This window comes from Camelus dromedarius, chromosome 15 (assembly GCF_036321535.1).
Source record: "Camelus dromedarius isolate mCamDro1 chromosome 15, mCamDro1.pat, whole genome shotgun sequence".
NCBI classification, from domain to species: domain Eukaryota; kingdom Metazoa; phylum Chordata; class Mammalia; order Artiodactyla; family Camelidae; genus Camelus; species Camelus dromedarius.
In genome coordinates, this window is record NC_087450.1 from 666,938 (window position 1) to 677,007 (window position 10,070).

At 40.8% G+C, this 10,070-nt stretch overlaps 1 long non-coding RNA gene across 1 annotated transcript; it reads right to left on the reverse strand.

The window, feature by feature from the left end:
- Positions 1–1,306: 1,306 nt before the first annotated feature.
- On the reverse strand, positions 1,307–9,379 carry LOC135323014 (uncharacterized). The gene is made up of 2 exons (XR_010384077.1): positions 9,131–9,379; positions 1,307–1,467 (listed from the first exon to the last, which is right to left on the reverse strand). It is a non-coding gene; the product is annotated as an uncharacterized LOC135323014 (long non-coding RNA).
- Positions 9,380–10,070: the final 691 nt, after the last annotated feature.

Genomic DNA, 10,070 nt, shown 5'->3' on the forward strand with positions numbered 1-10,070 from the left:
CCCCCTTACCTGCCAGGCAGCGGCAGCAGCGGAGGCGACAGCAGGCAGCGGCCCAGACCCCAGGCCATCCCCCTCCTCTGGGGCCTGGCCCTGGAGCACCCGGTTCCAGCCCAGCCCCCAGGCGCTCTGGGCGGGCTCTGGCGTCCGCGTGTCTCTGCGCACCCCTCCTCCACCCGCCCGCAGCTTGGACGCTCGGGCTGCAGCTCCTGCAGTACAGGATGTGGTGTGTGAGGCCAGGCAGGGCCCCATTCCCAATGCTGCCTCTCCCACCACTGACAGGGTCCCGGCATCCATCCAGAACAACCACCGGCCCAGGGCCAGGCCACACCCCCAGCCCCACTTCTCCTGCTCACCGCCCCTCATCATTGACAACTACTCCCAGCCAAGCTAGGTCACCAACCAGACCCCCAAGGTGAAGCTTCTCCTCACACTGAGATCCCCACCCCCACTTTCTGCCCCACCAGATCCTAATCTATGGATCCTGAACCCCAAACTGACCCTTCATACCTCATCCCGGGTCCCCCATTCCAAGATGGCTCCTTCACCCCAAAATTGAAGCCTCAACCCTCAGCTGGGTCATTTCCACTCTGAGCGGCCCCTCACCACTCAGCCTGTCCCCACACTGTATGATTCCCCTCACTCTGAGTGCACCCCTAACCCGAGATGACCCCCTCATTCTTCACCCAATGGGGTGGGGCATTCCAGGCTCCAGTCATCATGGCGACAGACAGCAGTCAGAGCTCTGGCATAGTGTGTGGGCAAACAGCCCTGTGTCTGAGGCTTTGGGGTTTAGTGGGTGAGAATGGAGGTGGTTCCAATTCCCACCCAGGCACCCTGCCCCCATGCCCTGTGCCTTCTCTAAGCCAGAGGCTCAGGGAGGTCCTAGGCTGCATGCCAGGGTGGTCCTGGGCTGTGCACCACCCACCAGCAGTCCTTGGGTGGGTGATGGCGCAGATGGTGATCCAGATCCCTAAGGCAGAGGCGCTGGGCACATGAACATGCTAGGGGGAGGATGCAGCCAAGCCTGGGAATGGACAGCAGGTGGTTGTCTTCACGAGCTGGGCTCAGCCCAGGTGGGTTCAGAGCTGTGTTCATTCGTGCGGCAGAAAAGGGAAGAGGAACCAGAGCTTTGAAAGTGTACTTTTTCGGAGCCCAAGGCTCAAGAGCAAAGTGCGAAGCGGTTTTGGCGAGGCCATCTTGGAACGCTCTGCAACGCTGGTCGCTTGTATCTGGGGAGTCTGATCATTGATGGGCAAGTGAGAAGTTCCCCGCACCCTACACAGTATAGTTAACAGGCAATTGAAGATATTTTGACAAGTAATTTTAATCATGAATAATTGTTACTTTCTCTGCTGGAGAGCAGTTCCATCCACAGTCATGGTGAATCTGGCAGGGTTCTTGCTGAATCCCTGCCAGGGGCAGAGGAGGACCTGCCCAGAAACATCCTCTTATCTCTCACCAAAGGCACTGTAATAGAAAAGAACAAAACTGACTCCATGCTAGATCTGTTCCTTTGGCTTTAACCCTGTGCCCTGTTTTCTAGGCTTAGTCTTGCTAGCTCAGAACCTTTTGTAAAAGAATGTTGCCTTTAGCCTGAAATATACAAGACAGCCTATTCCCAAGACTCTGACCTTTAAGGATATTAACACTTTTGAACTCATATAAAGATAAGTTGCAGAATAGAAAATCATGTTTGTTTTGTTGCAGGATTTACAGGGGCACAATGCATGAATCATGTGGAGAGCTGCAAGAACAAAGGATTCCAAGAACAAATAATTCCTACACCAAGAAGTTTGTAACAACCAATCACACCCCTTCCTCTTTCAAGTATAAAAGGAGCCTGAATTCTGATTGGGGAAGAAGTTCTCCAGGACATTAGTCTGTCATCTTCTCAGTCTGCCGGCTTCCCAAATAAAGTAGCTATTCCTTGCTCCAACACCTCATCTACTGATTTATTGGTCTGTCGTGTGGTGAGCAGAACGAGGTTGGATTCTGTAACAGCACCTCACACCTTCCCAGTATAAGATGACTTTTGTGTCCTGTCTCAGAGTAAAGCCAAACAAAAAAACAGTAAAATATACTCAACTCTATTATACTCAGAGAAATGCAAATGAAGTGAAATGCTATTTTCGCACCTATCAAACTGGTAAACATTTGCAAAGATGTTCCCAGTGTTGGGAACACTGCTGGGAAGACTTCAAAAGCTGCTGGTGGTGGTGGTGTGTAAAGGGTACACCTTGGAAAGCATCCATTGTTAGTATCTATCAAAATTTAATGTGCAAACACTCCAGCCAGCAGATTAAGGTCTTCAGAGAAACTTTTTACTCCATATATTTCAGTATTGCTTATGTTTTCACACAAAATATGTATTACCTTAGGAATTTTAAAATACATTTTATAAAAAGAATCCTGAACTTTAGGCTTCTGTAAACATTTTCTTATGCTTTGTAAATTTACTACTCTGGAAAACAAGAACAACAAAAAAATGAAATGTACTTTCTGTTTTTTTCCAGAAGTAATTAGCAGCAAAACTTGAAAATGTAGAGACTCTGAATTTGTCTTTGGGAGAGCTCTGCAAGAGCCCCAAGGACAGACTCAGTGGTTGCAGGGTTAGGGTTAGGGCCTGGGAGGGGCCAAGGAGATGGGTGGGATAAGCCTAATTTTAGATGTCACCTTGAAAACAAGACTGTGTCAAGAAGCCCGGAAGTCCCTACCTTCCATTCTCAATGAATCATGATGAAGGAGGAATAATAAAATGGTCGCACTTAGGTTAACAGACTGCTTATTCTGATGCTTGCCCTTAGAATGGTTAATGAACATGACCGACCAGTTGCTACCCACAGTTCCAGGCCCAGTGTTAAAACTACAGCCATTGATCTTACTGTTTCTATTTTATTCCAGTAATAGAAAGTCATAATCATGCTTGGTCACTGAGTCCTTCTCCAGGGAGAAAGTCAAAGGACTGTAATCTTACAAAATAGCCTGAATTACCAAGAAGGCCACACCTTGCATGCTAAAGAGATAAAGTGATCTAAACACTATCCTCTATAGAATTGGTGGCCTGGAGTCATCATGACGCCATTCTGAGTCTTCTGATGAGAACATGATTCTGTCGGTTGTTATGAATGCTTTGTTGTTTAAGCTATGGCTATATAATTACCCTGCCCCATCGCCAAGGTGGGCATACAGTTTTGAAGGGATTAGCCTGCTGTGAGTTTCCTTTGCCTGGATGAGTAATAAAGCTGCCTCCTTTCTTGTAAGCTCCAAGAACCTGTCTCTGTGTCATTTGGCTCATGAGGGATGGGAGCTGATCTTTCAGCAACAATGAGGCTCATGAGATAAACATACAGGCAATCACCAGGACCTCTGGATCCACCATGCACCAATATTAAAAACTGATGTAAAACCACAGAACACCTACTAAAGAACACTCTACCAGAGGTACGGTGGGGCGTGGGGGTTGCATGAAGGGGCGTGGCATGAAACAGTGCACGTTTCACAGGCGCACAGGGCCGCAGTGAAAGAAAATAAAAACTCTACCCAGTAGAAATTAAAGTCCTCCTTCTTCATGGGGATATTGAAGAATCTTAAAAATGTATATATGCACACCTTTTCAAAGCAGGTCAAATAAACTCGGCCTTCTGGGCTGGGGAGGCTTCAGGAATGGAAACCCTGCATGTCCATATGGCAATGGCTGGGGCAGGTACTGCTAACACAGGATGAGCCTGTACCCCAGGGACCAGAGGTACTGTCAAAATAAACCCACTGCAAGCACAAACATTGTTGAGTCAAAAACCATGAAGTTGAGGTTACAAAATAAAGCCAGGATCCAAACACAGCCCCCTCAATGTCACTACAAACAAAACGTGGGAAACCAACTCAGAACACTTCAACAAATAATATGGATCCCTTGATTCTCCCAAACACAGCACAGGGGGCCTGTGCCCAGACCACTGGCTTCCTTTAGGTCTGCATATCCACATTCCTGTGCTTTGAACATCTCCTATAAGTTAAACTGTAACTCCTTGTATATCCAGGCCATCTTATCTGGATAAAAGCTAAATTCCAGAATATTTAAACAACATTTTGCATTATTTCTAGAACACAGCAGGGAAGGCCACCCACCCAAAGCACAGTGCCTGAGGCAATGGGTGGGGGCAGATGACTGTCCCAGAGCTTCAGGCATTCGGGACTTCCCAGCAATTTTCAGGAGTTCTAGGAATGTGATCTTAGTCATTCACTCATTTATGAGTTTTATACAATTAACTCATGCTGTTGTTGAAGTCCATAAGAGGTGCACCTTTCACAACACAGTGTCACAGAATTACAACCCTTACACCTAAGAGCCCATCTCTGCATCTAGAAGCACATGGTTAAAGAAACTTCCGTGTACTGAGCCCTCTGTGGAGGAAGCTAGTAACATTAGCCTGAATGGCCTTTATTGGCTGAGAGTCCTGACAATTTGCTGGTGTAAGTCCTTTGTTAACAAAGATCAAGTGAGCTGTCCCTTTCTGAAGGCTCAAATTAGTGAGTTTTACTCTGGACAAGTTAAATTTAAAGGGCACCACATGGAACTTTCTAGCAATCAGAGCTGTCTGAGCTGCCTCAGGAGACAGTTCCTCTTCATGGGGGACTGGCACAGAGGCTGATCTGAACAGGGAGGGCATCTGGGCTTGATATCATGTTATTCTGGAGACATGGGCCATGACACCAGGAGTATCTGTGTGCTGCTGGTTACACCCGCTACAGCAAAGACTCACGCAGAACTGACACATTCCTGCAATCTGTCTTTATTGAAATCGAAGGAAGTACTTTGGTAACATGTGGAGAACAGAGGCAATCTGTAAACTTTAAGATCAATGTGACCTTCAAAATCTGTTTTATAACCTGATATAACAGAATTTGGAGCACATTAACCTGGATTACAATTTTAGTTCTGTTTAAAAAAAAAAAAAAAACAAAAGGATTTGTACCATACATCAATTCTGGTTACCTGCAGGGTATAAGCCTGAGGAACAGGGTGAGAAAACTCCACTTTGATTTATGCAGTTATATATATGAATGTTGACACAGATAGATGTCCTATTATGTTTAAGTCATACATATCTTATATCTAGTGTGTATGTAGGTGTTCAAAAAGTATTTGTTCTTTTGAAATTTTAAGAAATTTGCTACTCTATAAAATATAAACAATTTACACATTGCAACAGAGAAGGAATTTGCAACAATTTCACAATGTGATTTAATTTACATTTAAATCAAATGATTGATTTCTTCTAATTTATTTACCTCATTTTTCATGTTAAAACACTACAATGACCTCAGTGACTATATCAAAATGTAAAGATAATGATGGCAAATATACAAAAGCTCATTTTCCGCCAGTGTTTGTCACTCTATCCATCTCTTCATTAGAATCACCCAAGTTGTGATCTTCTTGGTAACTCAGGCTATTTTATAAGGTTAAGTCCTGTGACCTTCTCCCTGGAGACCAAGTGTTATTATAGCTTTTGATTACCGAAATAAAGTAGAAAGTGTAAAATCAATAGCTTCAGTTTTAACAATAGGCCTGGAACCGTGAGTAGCAACCAGTTAATCAGGTCAGTTTACCGTTTTAAGGGTGTGTATGAGAAGAAGCAATCTGTTAGCCTAAGTGTGGCCATTTTATTAATTGTACTTCAAAATCCCCACTGTAGGTTTCTCATTCCATTCCTATGGAAATAGGGAGATGGACGTCGTGTTCATCTGGCTGCTTCCTGCTGAATGGGGGTGTTTTTTGGGGGGGTCCTTGAAATGGAACAAGCCAGCCTGATCTTGCCATATGGCTGGGGATTCAGAAAGAGCCTTAGCTGTTTGTTTCCTGCACATTAGACATCAGAAAACTGTTAGTCTAAATATATATGTACTATATATTTGTGTATATATAAACTTTCATTAACAGAAGTGAAAACAGAAACTGTAAAATTCCCGAAAGAATGCATTTGAGACCTTGAAGTCCATGAAAAGAGGCCAGAAAATCAGGTGTTAACTTGAGATGTAACTTCTCCCACATATGCATCTGAATCCCCTACATTATGTATTTGTTGCTTCACGTCCTCTAGGGCAGTTGTGATGCTCCTGGACTCATCTGGTGTGAAAGCATAACAGGCAGTATGGATCTAGGAACTCAATAATTACAAGAGGAGAAGTTAAGCCCATTAGGTTGTAGCTACAAGTTGCCAGCAGACACTGCTTTGAGAATGGCGGTGGCATCCCAATTTTGACATCGCTCAGAAAACTCAAGTTCTCAGCAATACAGAAACTTGCCTGAAATCACATCTACAATGTTTACCTAGTTTTATGTTGAATGTCTGAACTATAGTTATTTCATTTTGATTTTCAAATGCATTTCTCTTCTTAGTGGACAAAGCAGATGTCACCATTAATGATTTTAGTGCTTTTCTGGATATGATGAGATGCAAGAATTTGGGCTCATAAGATCTTTTCCTGAAAAAAATCTAGCTATTTGAAGGTCTGTTCAGCCAGTTTTCCCAGAGCACAGAGTCCCTCATTCCTGACCTTAACCCTGAACTAATTTAAGGGTGTGTTGGAGGTCAGCAGCTGCAGTGGCTCATGATTTAATCCAAGCAGAGTTAGAAGGCAAGTGCCAAAGTGACCCAATCCTTGTAGAGGCTGATGGCAAGTGCCCGCATGATCATACATTTGACCATGGCTTGGCACAACCATTTCATCCCACGGAGCTTGGACTGCTTATTCCTATGCCATGCAAGGATTATGTTGATAGGCCACTCAATGTGCTATTACATGACTAGGCCTTATTAACAGTAGCAAAAATTATCCGGACCACCTGTCTTACTAGTCTGTTATGGTCCAGGAGAATATTCCCTCTTGTTGCTTTTTCCTATATCTAGGGTCACACCATTACAATCATTGGTCTCATGCAGAAACATATATCTGGTCTACTGTTTCAAGCTGCCTTATTGTTTTATCAGAGGCTCAGTCACACTTTTGACACATTTGGTAATGCAAGAAACAACAATATTGTAAAATAGGCAAAATACAAATAATATAGTTAGCAACATTAGTAAGGTCATAAGTAAGAATTTAAAACAAGAACTTTCATTAGGTGCAGCTCAGTGTATCTCCAGGTCAACTGACTTAATCTGTTCTGTACCAATACATATCTTTAGGGAAGATGTTATACAGGCATTGTTCATAAGACTCCTAGACAAATTTCCTAGTGTTATTAGGTTGCTTATCCATACTATAGTTCAATTTTTAAAATTTTTTCCAAACATAAGAGAACCTTTAAGCTTACATGTCCATATCCTGATATTAACCATACAAGTCTTTTCCATAATTGAGGAAAGTTATATTCTTTGGCTGAAATTTTGTTTGTTGCCTTGATTGAGCTTCAGTGATATTATAAGACAATTCATATGTATGGCCAGGCTCAGATCAGGTATTATTAAGTAGCCAGGAGAGGGCTCCAACTTTGTAATGTCAATAGTGGCCTACATAGAACTATAATTTCTTCTTTTATTTTTCCTAGATTAAATTTTCTAAGGACTATCTAGTTAGAGCCTTGGAGTAGGGAAACCAACCAAGATAACACAGAAGCACTAGATATAGGTAATTGACCATAAACCTAACAATTGGATTAGTTCATAATCAAAGGTAAGAGCAATTATCAAAATAATTGGTATATAGGCCTGGTCCAGTGTCTTGGGTCAGCTGTCTACCTCAGATGACATCTTCTTCTCTTTCTGGTCTGCTAGCTTCTCCATTTGAGCATTGACTTAAGGTTAGCACTACTCTATAGGCCATTGCAGTGCAAGGGCTCTTTTGGACTGGAAATTAATCCAAAAGTCAATTTCCTTTAGCTTTTGCTGTGTTAGTTAAGAGTACCTGATAAAGGGTCCTTCCATTCAGGCTGAAGATAGTTCTTTAAATCATGTCTGTTCCAGTGTGTATAATCCCCTGTTTGCAGGTCATGAGGCATTGGATCTTCATCCAAGGATAAATTACTGAGCCTCACAAACAAACCTAGAGTGTTCTTTTAATAATTCAATTAAACTCTGCAGCAATGTAACATAACAGCAAGGAATGGTCTAGGAAGTGAGTATTAGTAAATATAGACCTCAATTAACAAAACTAGAGTTTAATATTCACTAAAATCTAATCATTTTCTCTCTGAAGTTACCCTCAATTTTATCATATATACCCAAATGAAGAAAAATTTGCCCACAAATTAACTCTGATTATTTAATCATATAGGCTCTTTTAAATTGGCTGTGCCAGAACTTTTAATAAGGATTCTGTGGCTGGAATTTTAATAAGGTCTCCTAAGGCCAGGAAAGTCATGTCAAGGGCTTGTCACAGATTTTGCCTTATAGATTTAAGTGAAGTATTTTCTCTTTAAGGTCCTCAAAATGCCTTGAGGTTCCTACACCTGTTAGGAGGTAATCTTCCTAATTTATCTGATAGAGCCACTGGGAATTTAAAAGTTTCAAGTCTCTGGAGGGACCAGATAGAGAGAAAAGATAACTGTTCCAAGTCTGCTTACATAGGTATAATTTATCAAATTGCTGTGTCATAATTAATTAAGGAGAAGGGTTTATTTATATCTGGAAAACACAGATTAAAAAGCCAGTAATATTTTAGACAAAACCAAAAATTATAAACATATTCATCAGTTTACTCAGCCCCATGTAACTAATCTTTTTGTTGTTGTTAACAGCTTTATGAAATCAGAGTTTCCATCAGAATTTTAAAATTTCTTACCCAGTTTAGTTCAGTATTATAGTTTGAAATTTATTAGAAACCAGTAAATCTCCTTGAAGAGAAAGCAATTTTGCAAAAGCATCAGAATAAAACCATAACTGTCTATAAGTGACAGAAGACTTAATAGCGTGGTTAAACAGCTATTTACACTGTAATTGGTAAACAGACCTGGTCACAATAAGCAGAATTATGATTAGTAACATTTCAGACATACCAGATTTTTAGGGATTCCATATAATTTTTATAATACCTATATTAATATTTTCTTTTACAATATAAACTAGGAAGAATTATTATTCATTGGTCAATACTTCCCATGTTATTTAACATACCACATGAAACTTACTAGTTTAAAATCTCTCTTTCGGATGTTTCAGGGGCCCTCTGAAGCATCCCAGATTTAGCTGGAGGTCAAAAGAAGCCTGATTAAAATTTGATATTTGGGAAGCTTGTTATAGTTTCAAAACACTTGGTCAAATAAAAATATAGGTCACTTTGAAATATTACTTATTCATTAACAATAAAATATTTCAAAGATAAATACAGAACAGATCACTTAAGGGATAAAAGAAACTTTAAAATCTGTTACTAAAAGCAAATTAACATTTTAAGATAACTTTGTTCTCTCAACAGAGAGAAAGTGAACTAAATCTAGACTTGTACCCGCTTACTTTTAGAATTAATTTTCTGGACTAAATTCATTTTAAACTTAGCCAATCCATACCATGTATAAAACCATTTTCTCAGGTTTCCTCTTTCACAAACCTTCCACAAATTCCTCTATCCATATTATTTTGTTCCATATTTTCTTTTCCATTCAGACGCAACTAGCTTTAGGACAAAGTCACTTTTTTTTTATTAACAAAACATAATTCCATTTCTTATATCTTCTTTAATGAAAATATTCATCTTACTTTCCTAGCATACTGAGATATTTCCCTTAGCAGTAGAGAATATTTCAGGGTGGCACCACATATTTATTAATATTTATTGCTAAATATCTATGGTTTCTCTGTAAGAGGAAGTCAATATTCAGCAATAAATCTTTCAATGTCTTATTTTATCTGAAAATGAACTGGCTATTTAATAAACTTCCATCATTTAACTTAATTTAGCACCATTATAAAATTTCAAGTTACCAAATATATGGGGAGATCATTTTGTCGCCGATAGGTGCAACTGGTGTTCCAGGTTCTTGTCCCGTCCCGGAAAGAATTCAGAGACAAGACTTAGAGGTTAAAAAGGTAAAGTGAGGATTTATTAAAGGATGGATAGTACACCCTCAG